This window comes from Caretta caretta, chromosome 1 (genome assembly GCF_965140235.1).
Source record: "Caretta caretta isolate rCarCar2 chromosome 1, rCarCar1.hap1, whole genome shotgun sequence".
NCBI lineage: Eukaryota > Metazoa > Chordata > Testudines > Cheloniidae > Caretta > Caretta caretta.
This window is the reverse complement of record NC_134206.1, coordinates 45,381,441-45,398,590: the sequence shown is the minus strand read 5'-3', so window position 1 is coordinate 45,398,590 and position 17,150 is coordinate 45,381,441. Positions and strand designations below refer to the sequence as shown.

General features: G+C 43.6%; 1 long non-coding RNA gene across 1 annotated transcript; it reads right to left on the bottom strand.

Annotated features, from left to right (window-relative positions):
- Window positions 1-6,438: 6,438 nt before the first annotated feature.
- Window positions 6,439-12,267, bottom strand: LOC125634986 (uncharacterized). Its single transcript, XR_007356106.2, has 3 exons — window positions 12,053-12,267; window positions 11,636-11,726; window positions 6,439-10,453 (listed from the first exon to the last, which is right to left on the bottom strand). It is a non-coding gene; the product is annotated as an uncharacterized LOC125634986 (long non-coding RNA).
- Window positions 12,268-17,150: the final 4,883 nt, after the last annotated feature.

Below are 17,150 nucleotides of genomic sequence, written 5' to 3'. Positions count from 1 at the left end.
GTCAAACAAAGTTTCTCAGCACATGCTCCAGCAGATTAATGACCAAATGCTCAGGTCAGGACCACTCCTGCTCTATCTCATAGTCCAACAGCTGTTTTCCTTTGCCTTCTTAGGTGTGATGCCAGAAACAGACAGGGACAGAAGGAGGGTCTCTTGGGGGTGTCTGCCCCTTCTGATTATAGTCATGTCCCCTGTTTAAGAAGCATTTCCAGCTGTGAGCAAGGCAACATGCACCCTGGTAAAGAAAGGAAACTCCAGTCTGTTTCTTTACTAAAATGTAGATATTTGTCCCTGCCCCCTTCCTTGCCAAAGGATGGCCACTTAGCAGGGAATGGTCTGTCAGCCACTGGCTGAGGTGTCAGCTTGCCCTTTGTCTCTGAGGAACTGGTTTAGCCACACCCCAGACTTATCTAAGAAACATGCTTCAGTCATGATTTCAGCTTATGTTCATAACTTTACATATAACGTTGCTATTTGTATTTTGCCATGATATTGTTGATCAGTAAGTTATGAATTTTTAAATGACACTTCCCAAGGCATACCTTGTGCAAACATTATTACAGTAGTGCATAGGGTGTGAACACAGGGGTATATTCCATCACACTCACATCCAAGGAGGCTATATAAAGAACAAATAGGCAGGACAGAACGTGTTCAGCATTGTGAATAACAGTTTGTAACAGATGATTAAGCACTGCTAGGCACAGAGTGTATTGATTTTACACAAAGGAATTGGAACCACATCATTTTGGTTGGTTTTATTGGATGCAGAGCAGTGTTCTACCTGGGAAAAGTTCCCAAGGGTGCCACTTCTGATTGCTGTGGTCCCACTGCACCCCGGATTGGGAGCACTCTATTTCAACTCTTGCCAAAGAAAACCAGTCTGAAAAAATATCCTTTTTATCATGCTTGAAATCCCCAAGCACTCTTTCTATGGTGGTTGTGATTTCCCATGTGGGCCATTTTTAACAGAACAAGCAGATAAATTATACAACAGCACAGGACAGTGAGGTCTACAGCCTCCAGTATCATCTAGCATAGATCTCATTACTATTTAATCTCAGGAATTCCTTAAGTATTTCTCTTAAAGACAAGAGACAACTATCTCTGAAGTGTTCTAAATACACAATTTAACCACTATGCTGAAGAACTCTATGCTGAGCTTATTATAATAAATACATTTGCTGCAAGTGCTACCATCAGAATCTGTAGCTAAATAAATATTTGGGTCAGACTCTGATCTCACTTATGCCAGTGTATCTTCATTACAGTAAATGGAGTTACTATGGATTTAAAGTGGTGTAACTGAGATTATGATGGCCCTCTGACTCTACTGACCACCCTTTTTCATCTGATCTTGGAAGCCTTCCTTACGTGATTGTTTCTTACTCACTTGACTCATGTGAATAACAACAGCTCACATAACACTTTGCAGGATCAGGGGCTTAATAACATACATATTTAGGGCCCCACCAAATTCACGACCATGAAAAATCCATCACGGACCATGAAATCTGGTCTCCCCCCATGAAATCTGATCTTTTGTGCCCTTTCTCCTTATACAATACAGATTTCACAGGGGGCAGGGGGGAAACAGCCTTTCTCAAATTGGGGGTCCAGACCCAAAAGGGAGAGTTGGGGGGGGGGTGTCACGAGATTATTTTAGGGAGGTCATGGTATTGCCACCCTTACTTCTTTGCTGACTTCAGAGCTGGGTGGCTGGAGAGCGGCATCTGTTTGCTGAGGTCAAGCTCTGAAGACAGCACCCCACCAGCAGCAGTGCAGAAGTAAGGGTGGCAATATCAGACCACACCATCCTTACTTCTGCGCTGCTGCTGGCAGCAACTCTGCCTTCAGAGCTGGGCTCCAGCCCAGCAGCCGCTGCTCTCCAGCTGCCCAGCTCTGAAAGCAGCACTGCCGCCAGCAGCGGTGCAGAAGTAAGGGTAGCAGCACCAATAACCCCCTCCAATAACCTTGCAATCCCCCCCCAACTCCTTTTTGGGTCAGGACCCCTACAGTTACAAACCATGAAATTTCAGATTTAAACAGCTGAAATCATGGAATTTACGATTTTTAAAATCCTATGACCATGAAATTGACCAAAATGGACCATGAATTTGGTAGGGCCCTCTATACATATTGTATCAATGACAGCAGCAACAACCCTCTTGATCTTACTTAGCAATAATTTGCTCAATTATCAGCTCAACTGTCATCTTTTTAGCATTCTTCCTTCCTTCACAATTTCTAAACTTCAGGTTTATAAAACATTTTACAGTTGGAGAAAGACCAACACCTTTACAACTGCATAGTGCTGTGATAATAAACTGCATTTAAGATACTATATACTATTAACTATGTAATTGTCAAGCATACATTTATATTACTCCCATTTTAAAATGTATAATTTTAAAATCACCAGTTTAAAACATTTAAAAATTAAATGTTGCTAGTTTTGAGCTTGAGACAACGTAAACTTTTATCAACATTCTGTCTACATAAAATCTACAGAGTGAATACACACGAGCATGTGGCTATATAGATTCCTTAGTACAAACTGACAGGTCACAAATAATTGATGTGTGTGTGTGTGGGTGTGTTCTCTGTCAACTTCCCAGAAATCTATAACTCAGAATCATTCACATACCACAGCAGCTGGACATCTCAACTGAAAACATTTCCATGGATGAGTGAGCCAAGCAAATGAATCACTTTTATGACCACAGAAAAAGGTTGCTCTTGGTCAATGGCTGGATATTAAAATATTAGAAGTCTATGACCTAGTTTATAATTCATCACAGAATTTTAGTTAGCACTACAGATATTAAGGTTATTTGCCTTCTGCTCCTAAAACTGAAATTACTTTAGAGACTTTAGTGAAGAGTGAAAGTGCTTAGTTTAATTATTTGATTAAAATTTTTTACAAGGATTAGAAAATCTTTGAACAATAATTTGTTAAGAATTCAAGATGGACACCACTAAATTAAATATAGAAAATGACAGCTGTTGAAATTACATTATTGCTGCAATTACTTGAAAATTCAGCATAACTTAATTACTAAGCTTCAAATGAACAACAAAAGTTATACTAAAATCTTTGACCCTTCTGCACCAAAAACTCTTGCTGAACTCAAAGGGAGTTTTGATTGTGCAGAGAATACAGGATCAGGCCCAAAAATGAATGAATGAGGGAGGGAGAGAAGGAGGTATCAGCATATAAACAAAAATCAGTGTTTTAGGAATAAGAAATAGAAAGTGAATCATAGATGGTGAGGACTGGCAAATCAGAAGTGGGTACGGTAAACTGTATACAACATTGAGCCCAATCCTATGAGGTGCTGGGATCCTCCTATGAGTCTATGTGAGCTGAAATCATTCAGTCCCTCGCATGTCCAGGTGTGATGTGAGGGGAAATACTTTTATTCAAGTAAATGTTCTCATTTAGAGTTTAAAGGCTATGGGACAAACCCAGAAGGGATGTGGAAAGTAGTGTAAGTTAGACTCCTACACCCTGTAACTTACATCTGTTGATGTTTGGCAGGTAAGAAAATCATAGAATATCAGGGTTGGAAGGGACCCCAGAAGGTCATCTAGTCCAACCCCCTGCTCGAAGCAGGACCAATTCCCAGTTAAATCAGTAAATCCCAGTAAAAGCAGCATGGTCCAGTGATAGGGCATTACACTGGAACTAAGGAGACCCAGATGCCGCTCCAGCCTGTGCCCCGACCTACTGTATGATCCGGAGCAAAATCCTTCAGCTCTCTGTGCCTCCGCTTGTTCTCTTACTCTTTGTCTGTCTTGTCTATTTAGACTAAGTTTGGGTGGCAGGGATTCCTTTTTGTACAGTGCTGAACACAATGGGACCACAATCTTTGGGCCTGATCCAAAGCCCATTGAAATCAATGGAAAGATTCTAAATTACTTCAGTGGACTTTGGATCAGACAGACACTTGGCTGGGGCCTGTAGGCACTACTGTAATATGAATAATATATAATAATGTGTTATTATCTTATTCTCCCTTTGACTCACAGCCACACATAGGGCTAGACTTAACAGCTGGTGTAAATTAGCATAGCTCCATTGTCTCTAACAGAGCTATGCTGATTTACACCAGTGGAAAATCTAGTTCATACGTTTTTTACTTACACACACCTGACACCTCTTATTGAATATAACTCAGTGTAAGGGATTTTAAGATGATTTAATATGTGTGTCAGTGACCTACTTCAATGTATGCTTTCTCACATCCCTCTGCTACATGGTTTTCTTCCTACACTCTTCTCTTCTGACTCCTGAGCATAGTGGTTGCAACAATTTAGACTACCTTATACTAATACTCAGTGAGTCAAATTCAGATGTAAGGTCTACTTTACTTAGCCCTGGTCTACACTAGGAGTTGAGGTCAAATTTAGCAGCGTTAAATCAATTTAACCCTGCACCCGTCCACACGACAAAGCCCTTTTTTTCGACTTAAAGGGCTCTTAAAATAATTTCCTTACTCCACCCCCAACAAGGGGATTAGCGCTGAAATCAGCCTTGCCGGGTCGAATTTGGGGTACTGTGGACGCAATTAGACAGTATTGGCCTCCAGGAGCTATCCCAGAGTGCTCCATTGTGACCGCTCTGGACAGCACTCTCAAGTCAGATGCACAGGCCAGGAAAAGGCCCGCCAACTTTTGAATTTCATTTCCTGTTTGGCCAGCGTGGCAAACTGCTGGTGAGAGCAGAGCTCATCAGCAGAGGTGACCATGCAGAGCTCATCGGCAGAGGTGGCCATGATGGAGTCCCAGAATTGCAAAAGAGCTTCAGCATGGACCGAACGGGAGGTACGGGACCTGATCGCTGTATGGGGAGAGGAATCTGTGCTATCAGAACTATGTTCTAGTTTTCGAAATGCCAAAACATTTGTCAAAATCTCCCAGGGTACGAAGGACAGAGGCCATAACAGGGACCCAAAGCAGTGCCGCATGAAACTTAAGGAGCTGAGGCAAGCCTACCAGAAAACCAGAGAGGCAAATGGCCGCTCCAGGTCAGAGCCCCAAACATGCCGCTTCTATGATGAGCTGCATGCCATTTTAGGTTCAGCCACCACTACCCCAACTGTGTGCTTTTTGACTCCTTCAATGGAGAGGGAGGCAACATGGAAGCAGGTTTGGGGAACAAGGAAAATGATGAGGAGGAGGTTGTAGATAGCTCACAGCAAGCAAGCGGAGAAACCGGTTTCCCCAACAGCCAGGAACTGTCAGGCAGAGAAGGGACCTCTGGTGAGTGTACCTTTTTAAATACTATACATGGTTTAAAAGCAAGCGTGTTCAATGATTAATTTGCCCTGGCATTCGCAGCCAGTACAGCTATTGGAAAAGTCTGTTAACGTGACTGGGGATGGAGCGGAAATCCTCCAGGGACATCTCCATAAAGCTCTCCTGGATGTACTCCCAAAGCCTTTGCAAAAGGTTTCTGGGGAGGTCAGCCTTATTCCATCCACCATGGTAGGACACTTTACCACTCCAGGCCAGTAGCACGTATTCGGGAATCATTGCAGAACAAAGCATTGCAGCATATGTTTGCTGGCATTCAAGCAACATCCGTTCTTTATCTGTCTGTGTTATCCTCAGGAGAGTGATATCATTCATGGTCACCTGGTTGAAATAGGGTGCTTTTCTTATGGGGACATTCAGAGGTGCCCATTCCTGCTTGGCTGTTTGCCTGTGGCTGAACAGAAATGTTCCCTGCTGTTAGCCACGGGGAGGGGTGAGGGGTTAGCCACACGGTGGCGGGAGGCGAAATGCAAACTTGTAACAAGTGCTATGTATGTAAAGTTAACAGCAAGGTGTAAGAGTGTACCCATTGTTCTATAAAATGTGTCTTTTTAAATACCACTGTCCCTTTTTTTTTCCAGCTGCATGTGTTTCAAGGATCACAGGATCTTCTCCTTCCCAGAGGCTAGTGAAGATTACAAGGGGAAAAAAATGCACTCGCGATGAAATGTTCTCTGACCTCATGCTGTCCTCCCACACTGAGAGTGCACAGATGAATGCGTGGAGGCAGACAATGTCAGAGTGCAGGAAACCACAAAATGACCGGGAGGAGAGGTGGTGGGCTGAAGAGAGGGCTGAAGCTGATAGGTGGCGGCAGCATGATGAGAGGAGGCAGGATTCAATGCTGAGGCTGCTGGAGAATCAAATTCCTCTCCAAGTTCCATAGCCTCCTCACCCAGATGCCCAAGAACACGGTGGGGGGGCCTCCGGCCACCCAGCCACTCCACCCCAGAGGAAGGCTGGCATTCAATAAGTTTTAAACTTTTAAAGTGCTGTGTGGCCTTGTCCTTCCCTCCTCCACTACCCCACCCGGTGCTTCCCTCCTCCACCATACCTCCCGGGCTACCTTCGCAGTTAGCCACCTATTTGTGTGATGAATTAATAAAGAATTCATGAATGTGAAGCAACAATGACTTTATTGCCTCTGCAAGCAGTGATCGAAGGGGGGAGGAGAGGGTGGTTAGCTTACAGGGAAGTACAGAGAACCAAGGGGGGGGGGTCATCAAGGAGAAACAAACAGAACTTTCAGACCATAGCATGGCCAGTCATGAAACTGGTTTTCAAAGCTTCTCTGATGCACACCGTGCCCTCCTGTGCTCTTCTAACCACCCTGGTGTCTGGCTGCGCGTAACCAGCAGCCAGGCCATTTGCCTCAACCTCCCACCCTGCCATAAACATCTCCCCCTTACTCTCACAGATATTGTGGAGTGCACAGCAAGCAGTAATAACAGTGGGAATATTGGTTTTGCTGAGGTCTAACCGAGTCAGTAAACTGCGCCAGCACGCTTTTAAACATCCAAATGCACGTACTACCACCATTCTGCACTTGCTCAGCCTGTAGTTGAACAGCTCCTGACTACTGTCCAGGCTGCCTGTGTATGGCTTCATTAAGGGCTAGGCTGGGTCCCCAAGGATAACTATAGGCATTTCAACATCCCCAACGGTTATTTTCTGGTCTGGGAATAAAGTCCCTTCCTGCAGCTTTTGAAACAGACCAGAGTTCCTGAAGATGCGAGCGTCATGTACCTTTCCCGGTACCATCCCCCGTTGATGTTGGTGAAATGTCCCTTGTGACCCACCAGTGCTTGCAGCACCATTGAAAAGTACTCCTTGCGGTTTATGTACTGGCTGCCCTGGTGGTCCAGTCCCAAGATAGGGATATGCGTTCCGTCTATAGCCCCACCACAGTTAGGGAATCCCATTGCAGCAAAGCCCTCCACTATGACCTGCACATTTCCCAGGGTCACTACCCTTGACATCAGCAGATCTTTGATTGTGTTGGCTACTTGCATCACAGCAGCCCCCACAGTAGATTTGCCCACTCCAATTTGATTCCCGACTGACCGGTAGCTGTCTGGTGTTGCAAGCTTCCACAGGACTATTGCCACTCGCTTCTCAACTGTGGGGGCTGCTCTCATCTTGGTATTCTTGCACCTCAGGGCAGGGGAAAGCAAGTCACAAAGTTCCATGAAAGTGTCCTTACGCATGCGAAAGTTTCGCAGCCACTGGGAATCGTCCCAGACCTGCAACACTATGCGGTCCCACTAGTCTGTGCTTGTTTCCCGAGCCCAGAATCGGCATTCCACCGCATGAACCTGCCCCATTAGCACCATGATGCCCACATTGCCAGGGCCCATGCTTTGAGAGAAGTCTGTGTCCATGTCCTCATCACTCTCGTCACCGCGTTGACGTTGCCTACTCGCCCGGTTTCACTTTGCCAGATTCTGGTGCTGCATATACTGCAGGATAATGCACATGGTGTTTAATTTGCTCCTAATTGCCAAAGTGATCTGAGTGGGCTCCATGCTTGCCGTGGTATTGCGACTGCACAGAAAAAAGATGTGGAACGATTGTCTGCCGTTGCTCTGATGGAGGGAGGGGCGACTGATGACATGGCTTACAGTGTTGGCTTACAGGGAATTAAAATCAACAAGGGGGGTGGCTTTACATCAAGGAGAAACAAAAACAACTGTCACACAGAATGGCCCCCTCAAGGATTGAACTCAAAACCCTGGGTTTAGCAGGCCAATGCTCAACCCATTGAGCTATCCTTCCCCCCGGTATTCCAGGTAGGACTGAATCTCCATTAAACTTTTCAAGGTGCCCCTGACAGACCTCACTGAAACGATTGTCCGCCGTTGATTTCAGAGGGGGAGGGAGAGCAAATGAATACCAAACAAATCTAGTCTATTTCTTGTTTTGATCCACTCCAGCTATCTTTTACATCTTTGGCTGGCAGCAGACGGTGCAGTAGGACTGCTAGCCATCCTCATCTCCTGGCTGCTCGGCAGAAGACGGTGCAATAGGACTGCCGGCAGGACTAAAGAGAATGACCTGGTCGAGTCACTCCCATTTCAGTCCCTGCGCCCATGTCTGCCCATGCACTCCTGACCGACCTTCTCGAGGTGGCCAGGAGCACCTCGGACATGATGATGATGGTTATCAGGCCTATTGCACCATCTGCTGCCACAGGGCAATGAGCTGCTGCTGTGTAGCAATGCAGTACTGCATCTGCCAGCACCCAGGAGATGTAGGGTGACAATGAGCCTAGCGGGCTCCATGCTTGCCGTGGTATGGCATCTGCACAGGTAACTCAGGAAAAAAGACGCGAAATGATTGTCTGCCATTGCTTTCATGGAGGGAGGCAGGGAGGGAGAGAAGGCCTGACGTCATGTACCCAGAACCACCGGCGACAATGTTTTAGCCCTATCAGGCATTGGGATCTCAACCCAGAATTCCAATGGGCGGCGTAGACTGCGGGAATAGTGGGATAGGTACCCACAGTGCAACGCTCTGGAAGTTGAAGCTAGCCTCAGTACTGTGGAAGCACTCCACCGAGTTAATGCACTTAATACACTTAGAGCATTTTTTGTGGTGACACACACAATCGACTATATAAAAACAATTTCTAAAAAAACAACTTCTATAAATTCGACCTAATTTTGTAGTGTAGACATACCCTTAGGGATGTAAGTTAAATATGGGTCTTGTTAAACAAGTCTAAGGGTTTGTCTCCTCAAAGCCACAGTCCAGAATATGGGTAATTTATGCATTGTAGGTAGAGCACTCTAATGTGTTGCACTCTAATTGTCCCATATAGACCCTTGCTGCATGAACTAAAAGGCACCAATGTGGCATTAACATAGTCCCAGGACTACATCATTTTGAAGCAGGTATCTTTTAGTTTGCACCAGTAAGGTCTATATGGGACCATTAGAGCACAACACATAAGAGCACTCTTCAGTTAACAACCCCATAGTCTGGCCTGTAAGGGGTGAATCAAAGTTAAAAGTTTTATCAAAGCTAATGTTAAAAAAATTATATAATACATAGGTTTAGAAAAGAGTGTCTGTACATCTGGGTATAGTGCTTAGATTATCCACAAATACAAAGTTTTTTTTAAAAAAAGTCATTTGATACATAGAGGACATAATCAGCAATAACCCAAATTTAGGTGAATAGATTTAAAATATTATTGTGAATACAGTTTAGATATTAGAATCCAAATACTCGGGTACATCACTCATGAAAGTTGTACAGAGATTTGGTTGTGGAAAGCAAAATATATCAATGAGTAGAGATTGTCCCTCAGTAATTGAGAATTAGGTTGGTTGTCCATTTAGAAAATACAATCCATGAGGAAAGTATGTGTTACTTTCCTGACTGCATTTCTTATTGGCACTCCAGCTCATCCCTCCTGATACTGCCCATGTCCAGTGATGTGTTCTATGTAGATGTCCCTCGACCACCTGATGGCGTCCAACACCCTGAGTTGCTGCATCAGCTGAGCATAGCATTGATTGATTCCGCATTCTCTCAGCACTCGCTCGTTACTGGGGTCCCATGCACCTAAGGCACTGATGATCAGTGCGTGTGTCTGGACCTGGTAACCCTTAGCTATCAAGGTTTCAGCCAGAGGGGCATATTTCTCTACCTTTCAAGCTCGGGCATCTTGGAAGGCCGCGGTCCTATTCTTGAATCGCACTGTGACGTCCACTATGATGATCTTCTTCTGGTCCTCATTGGTGATGAGGATGTCCGGTTGCAGTTGGCTGTCAGTTCCGGGGATGGCGGAATTTACGGCAACCTTCCCCATGGGTGGCAGGATGGTTCTGGCCAGGAGATCTTGGATAGTGTTGTGTCACAACTGCCAAGCTCTTGAATGAGGCTTGCAGCTACACAGGACATGGGCTAGCGTCTCGTTGGCATAGCCGCACTTCCTGCATTGCTTGTCCCGATTCCCATGGCGGACGGCTCCATTCAGTGGAACACAGTTGAGCCAGGCCCTGTGGATGAACCTCCAGTCGGCAAATCAGGTGAAGCTGTCCCTGAGGAGGAAGTGGTTGCTGGCGTCCCACTTGCACATCACCACAAATGCCTTGCCCTGGGTCCAGCTTCTGTTTCAAGTTTTGACCTACATTGGGGAACCAGAGCAAGATGTAGTTATACCAACTCAAACTCCATCTAGACTCACCTTTCAATTTGATTTTTTGTTTCTTTTAACAAACGGTAAATACCTTGTAATTTTAATGCCTGTCACCTGTCCCACCATTTTGAGTCTGAGAACATTTTTCATACAAAAATGCCTGTGACTGTCTGGGCAAATAATGCATTATCCTTCAGATACATTAAGTTGCTTGGACATACATCATTCATCCATACAAAGGTGTAAGAGAAAATAGTTATGATGAAAAACATTTTTGACACCAGTTGTATGGGTATTTTATGAATGTATGCAAAGTATTATGCATTATGGGATCATACGACTGTCATCAAATGCTTTTGCTGTCCACAATTGTCATAAACAGTGTTTGTATGAAAACACTGGCATAAACAGAAAAAGTTATGGCTAATAATCTATACAATAATTTTCTAGTGTCAATTAAAATTCCACATATATGCTACACTGGAAACAAACAGTGATGAAAAATGGTTTTGATAACATATAACTTGACAGGTAAAACATTATTATATTTCATTCCAATATATGCAGCATGTATCTAAATCAATTTAACATTGATAGCCACTCCATTGTTAGATGGGGATTTATTCCCTTGAAATTATAAGAAAAACAAAATATTTCCTTCCCAAACCCCACAGAGGGTTAAGGGAATGCCCTTGAATATTAGCACCATTTAAATTCAATAATAAAGAATATTTACAAGCATTGAAGGAAAGTATTAGCATCATTAATAACTCACATAGCTAAAAATACTAATTACCACATTATTAATGTTAACACTAATGACAATAATTACATATTGAAAACTCCCACCGATTTTACTTACATTTCTCAAATATTTAAACCTTAGAGGGCCCATCTGAAATTTGCATTTATGCCTCCATTGTAATGTATTATTAACATATCACAGTAGACGCACAAGGTGCTTTACAATAAACACAATACTACAAAGAAAGAACAGTATTTCTATAATGAAAAGTTTAGGGCACAAATGGCTATGATAGAATACAAACAAAAAGACAGGAAACATCTAGGCAAATGTAGAAGGTTGTGTTGCCATTGTAACAGGGATGTTTAATCAAATTGAAGGATTTTTTAAAAAATTTTGAAGCTGGAGAAAACGTTTTAGTTTACCTTAATTGGGAGACTGTTCCAGACATAGATGTAACCCTTCTGCCAAGTGGAGCCAGCAGCAACAAGGGCCAGGTTCAGTATCTAGGGGTTCCTTTCCAACAATACAACATAAAACTGGCTCGAACCCCCATCCAGTGACCTGGGACAATTACACACCACCCCCGGATGCCTCTAAGAGACAATACTTCCCCTCTTTCATGCACCGAGTCTGAGTGTAGCAAAAACTTTTAATAAAAGGAGGGAATTAACTCAGCATTAATTTGGGAAAACACCGCAACTAGGGTTCATAAACACAAACCATGAGCAAAAGACCCACCCCCAAGTAAGTTGGGTAGTGTCCTTTTCCCATCAGGGTCTTAAGTCCAGCAACCCAAAAGTCCCTTTAATGTGCCCATCCCTTCTCTGTACCCCACTCACAGTTGTTGTCCTTGGCCAGTGCAGCCCAAGAGTTCAGAGGTTCATCTGCAGAGTTCACCTCCCACCCTGTGCGGAAGGCGGAGGGTGCGGGGGAGGAGGCACCTTACACACCGCACTGCTCGGACACTCGCTTTTCGCCCCAATGGCTGATTGTCACACTTCTGCGGCTCTCTGCTCTGGCCCTCTCCACCAGCTTCTCCGCTGGCTGCTTGCTGCTCCTCTCCACCAGCTGCCCTGCTGACCGCTTGTTGTGCCTCTCTCCACCAGCCACCCACTTGCTGCGCCTCTCTGCCAGCTGCCCAGCTGGCCACTTGCCAAGATGTCTTCAGAGCACTCCCACACACACTTAACACAGCTCTCAGTGATTTCAGCTGTTTGAGGGATCCTCATTGCTGGTGCACACTAGATAGTCTCTCACAATAGAGACACTGTCCAAAAGTAGGTCTAATACTTAGACCTAGGTATCACTGATTTCAGCTCTGCAGCCTGGAACAAGCCTCCCAATTGAGTCTAAAGTAGCTCTTCTATTACACCATGGAGAGTGGAAGGGTCAAATGGTGCCTAGGACCCTTAAACAGGACCCACACCACCAAGTAGAAGTATCTATCCCACTCTCTCTCTTAACTCATTGGGTTTTGGAACCCATGTCCCCTACCTAGCGAGTGCCATTCAGTTGAGGGTGAGTCCCTCCATCGGGGTATGCCAAGTACAGTTCTGCTGCCCTCAGTTCACACAATAAGAATAACAATGCTTTATTACTACTGCCCCAATAACAAGTAGACTGGGGATCCAACACAAGCCACAAGTGATCATTGAGCAAGCAATCCCATCATGCTGAGCACCTAGGCAGGGTGGGTGTGTCCAGCTGAGGATCTGCCCTCAGATGATCTTGATGTGGTGGGGGTGTAAGGAATGGGAGAAAATGGAGACAGAGATAAGAATGGTCATGTGAGTGACAGTAGTGACAGAAAGTTTTGAAGGTGAAGAGGAGCAGCTTGAATTTTGTGAGAAAGAAGAAATGAATTTGGTGCAGGGATTCAAGAATTAGGGAGTTATAGTCAGAACAGTAATAAAGAAAGATGATTGTTGTAGAAAGAAGGAAAAGGAGTAGTGAATTAAAGGAAGAAGCAGGCAATAGGAAATGCAAAACAAAATTTCTGCTATAGTCACATTAGAAAGAATCTTCCATGATCTTCATATTTAAGAAGGAATATTTGAAGAAGCTGAAAAATTAACAACTCATCTGATGCATTAAATTATTTACATTAGGACCAAATCCTGCTCTCTGATGCACACTGCAGTCAATAGCAGTTGTGTTCATGCATTAAGTTGGTCTTTAAAAGCTATATGCAATGCTACCTGACCAGCTAGATATGAGTCTAGAGCAGGGATTCTGAGGACAACTCTTGCTGGTGGCCTCTCTCACAGTTTCCCCTAAAATACTTAATTAGCTTTAGGAAAAACAAAGAAACATGCACAAATACACATCCAAACCATTGTAATTTATTTACTGCTAGCTAGTAAATCTGTTGTGAAAAGTGATATTAGCAAACATACAAGTATCACTTTTCACAGCAGACATATTCAGCCCTGCCAAGCCTGGGGACAAATTAAGCCCTGGATGGGGGATCAGGGAAGGCAGCATGGGGCCGGAGCCTAAAGCCCCACAGCCAGGACCCAAAGGCCCATGGCCCGGGCCCGGGGACAGAGCCAGCCGCCCCGCCACCCCAGGTCTGAAGCCCAAAGCCTGAGCCATGCCACGCCTGGGAAGATGGGGGAACTCACCGGTTGCCTGCTTCTCCAGCGTTGTGCACCAGGTGTCTCCAGAGGGGGGCAGGACCCAACCCCTGCTGGCACCCCAGCAACCAACACCAAGACAGTGCATCCAAGAGCAATAGGGATGGGGAGGGACCACTACTTCCTGCCCTTCCCTCCCCCACCCCCCCCCCCATCACAGCCCAGGAGGCTGTGGCCACAAGAAAAGCCCCTGGTGGCTGCATGAGACCCTGGTAGCCACATTTGAGAAATGCTGGTCTAGAGGTTTTCAAAGAAGCAAGCAGGATTCGGAAGAGGCTGTTTCAGTAAAATTCACATTCATACAGAAAGAGCATTGTGAGTACACTGAATCACTTACCCTGTCTTAATAAAATATCTTTGGCTTATAGAAAACAAGAAAGCTTTTGGAAGCATTGCAAGGAAAAGAATAAGTGCACTCAGCTCCTTAAAAAGCAGTTGTGCAAAAAAGCAGCACCTCAGCAAAAATATCAAAGGAAAATAAGAAAATTCATAGACTCATAGAGTTTAAGGCCAGAAGACACCATTCGATCATATAGTCTGACCTTGTGTATATCACAGGCCATTACATTTCACCCAGTTACTCTTGTATTGAGCCCAGTAAGTTGTGTTTAACTAAAGTATAACACAATTGGAGACTTTAGCACTCACCCCCACCCATTTAGGGATTGCATTAATAAATAAAGGAAACACTGAGTTTGGAACAGCATCTTGTTTATCTCACTTTATTAAAAGGAGAAAAAATTAGTCCTGGTACAAAACTACTAATTAAAGCATTGCTTTTTAAAATATGAGTAAAAAATACAACTTACAAATATGGAACAGTTCCAAACAATGATCTTTGCCCTGGCTTTCTTGAAACATGTTCTTCTGTAACATCTGTAAGACATCAGTTTTGTCCTTGGGTACATGTAAAATCATAAAACCAGTTGAGACATGATTGGCCCATTGTGGATCGAATCCATCTTTTAATACAACACTGAGCTCTTAAACTACGCTTACAGCATTGGTTGCTGGTACCATCAAAATCTTTTTTTTCAGCTTCATCACAACAGAAAACAGATGGCATTGGGTTTGGCTGAGTATGACCCGGTGTGCCTGGAGTAGCCCTCACTGGAAATGCCAAGATCAGGGCAGGCTGGAAAAGGGAGAGCAGATACTCCCAAGACTGGTGAGTAACACTGAAGTTAAACTCTCCAACCAGTCACCGACTGTGCTTCTGATCCCGCACACTGGTTATCAAGAAGCAAAAAGAAATCACACAGCCCCCCTTTATTGCATGCCAGTTCTCTGGCTCGCAATCAGCACCTCGGTCCAGTACAGTGAGAACTTAAGTTATTTTAAAAAAACTCTGCTTGCATATACAAAATATTCTTCTGACCCCAAAGGGTCAGCCATGTTACCAGTTCAGTATAGGCTTGGATCTTACCCAAAATACCATGCTGCCAGCCAATCCTTTTGTATCTAAAACTAAAGGTTTATTATAAAGAAAAAAGAACAGGAACAGACATGTTAAATAGTAAAGCAGCCACATACATACAAAGATTCAAAGTCTATGAGGTTCCTAGCAGTATTGGTGAGTTTGCTGACTTGAAAGTCCCTCTGGAACACATCCACAGCTTGGATAAGTCATTCAGTCCTTAGTTCAGAGCTTCATTTGTAGAAAGGTTACTCCAGAGATAAGAAGCAGGACTGAAGACAAAATGGAGAAGATGCAGCTGCTTTTTATAGTCTTTTGCCATGCAGTTTGTGCTTCCTTTGTTCCAAACACAAGCTGCCCAGCACATGACCAGGAAGCCTTAGAGTTCTGCCTATAGGCATACCCCTGCGTGCCTTGCTGAGTCATAAGGTGTATCCCTTGCCTTCTCTCAGTGGGTCAGTTGTACAGCTGATGGCCCTTGGTGGGCTGTCAAGCTGGCTAGGCAATACTGATGCCAAACTGTCTCGGGGTGTCACAAGTTTGAAATACAGAGATACATACATATCTATAATTTATAATACAAAGGTAATACAAACATATAACCAAGATTTTCATATTTGGCAAATTATAACATTTCTGCAGATACCTTACATGGCATATCTGGCACAACTCATTGCAATTTTACAATATTGATATTCATAATATCCTCAGGTGTCCCCGAGATTTCATACGGTGTCACTCTGAGCAAATTGAGATATTTCTGAACTGACAACCATGATCTTTCTGTAAACTGACAGCTGGCTTTCAATAAATGAAGCTGAATAATTAATCCACAGTGGTTGAAACTGGAAACATACACCAAAGAATATCTTGATCTTGCATTCTGTTACATTTGGAGTTATGAGACTGTCACGATTTTGAATAATTTTGTGGCCTTTCTGTTCAAATCTTGATGGAATATTAGACATTGTAAAATCAATTACTTCAAATTAGATATCCTTATAAAATTCCTTTTCTATATTTGTGTAAAAAACTCGGTTCATTTGTCCCCTTATTTGCATTTTCTTGGGAACTTTTCTCTTCCTTGGAAGCACAGGCATTCCAATTATCTCTAATTTTAAACTGTTCCAGTGGATTTGCTCACACAATAACTTGTTGTTGTCATCTGATTTGATGGACTTAAGTGAATTGTCATGTTCATAACAGATTGGGCTTCCATTGCTGAAATGTCCGACTTTTGCAGACTTATGGACAGATTGTCTACCATGATTAGGACTTTTCAAGCTAGTTCAATACCAAAGAGGAAGTTAAATTTTCCCATTTGAGCTGCTATGCCAATTCAAGCTCTCATTTCAGGATCTTTCACTGCATCCTTTGCAACCTCCCAATTTGCAAACAATGCAAGGTAGTTCTCAGAAATTGATGTCAATACTTCTGCACAGAGAGTCCATCTTGTTGGATGTCTAATGATGTACTTAACACTTCATAGATTATGCTGAAATATAGCATCTTAGGGTTATCTTTTAATTATTTTCTGTAATTTCATAAACAGTTTCCAGAGCATCTGTTAGGTTTCTATTATGTTGAATAGTGTCCTGGCATACCAAATTCAAAGTATGCCCATAGCAATGAATATATGTAGATCCATGATTCATCCTTTTGCTCTCTGGTTGCTACACCTGATAGTCAGATGTGTTAGTGGCGTCATCATAGCATTTTCTGTGACACTTGTTTAACCTCAGATTTAGATGTAATAATATAACTTCAGTTACTCATATGATTATCTCTGCCAATGTACAGGCTACACTGTACAATCCAATGGACTCTTCATGAACATTCATGTCATCATCCATATATTGCACAAGTCTGTTCTTCCATCTAGCA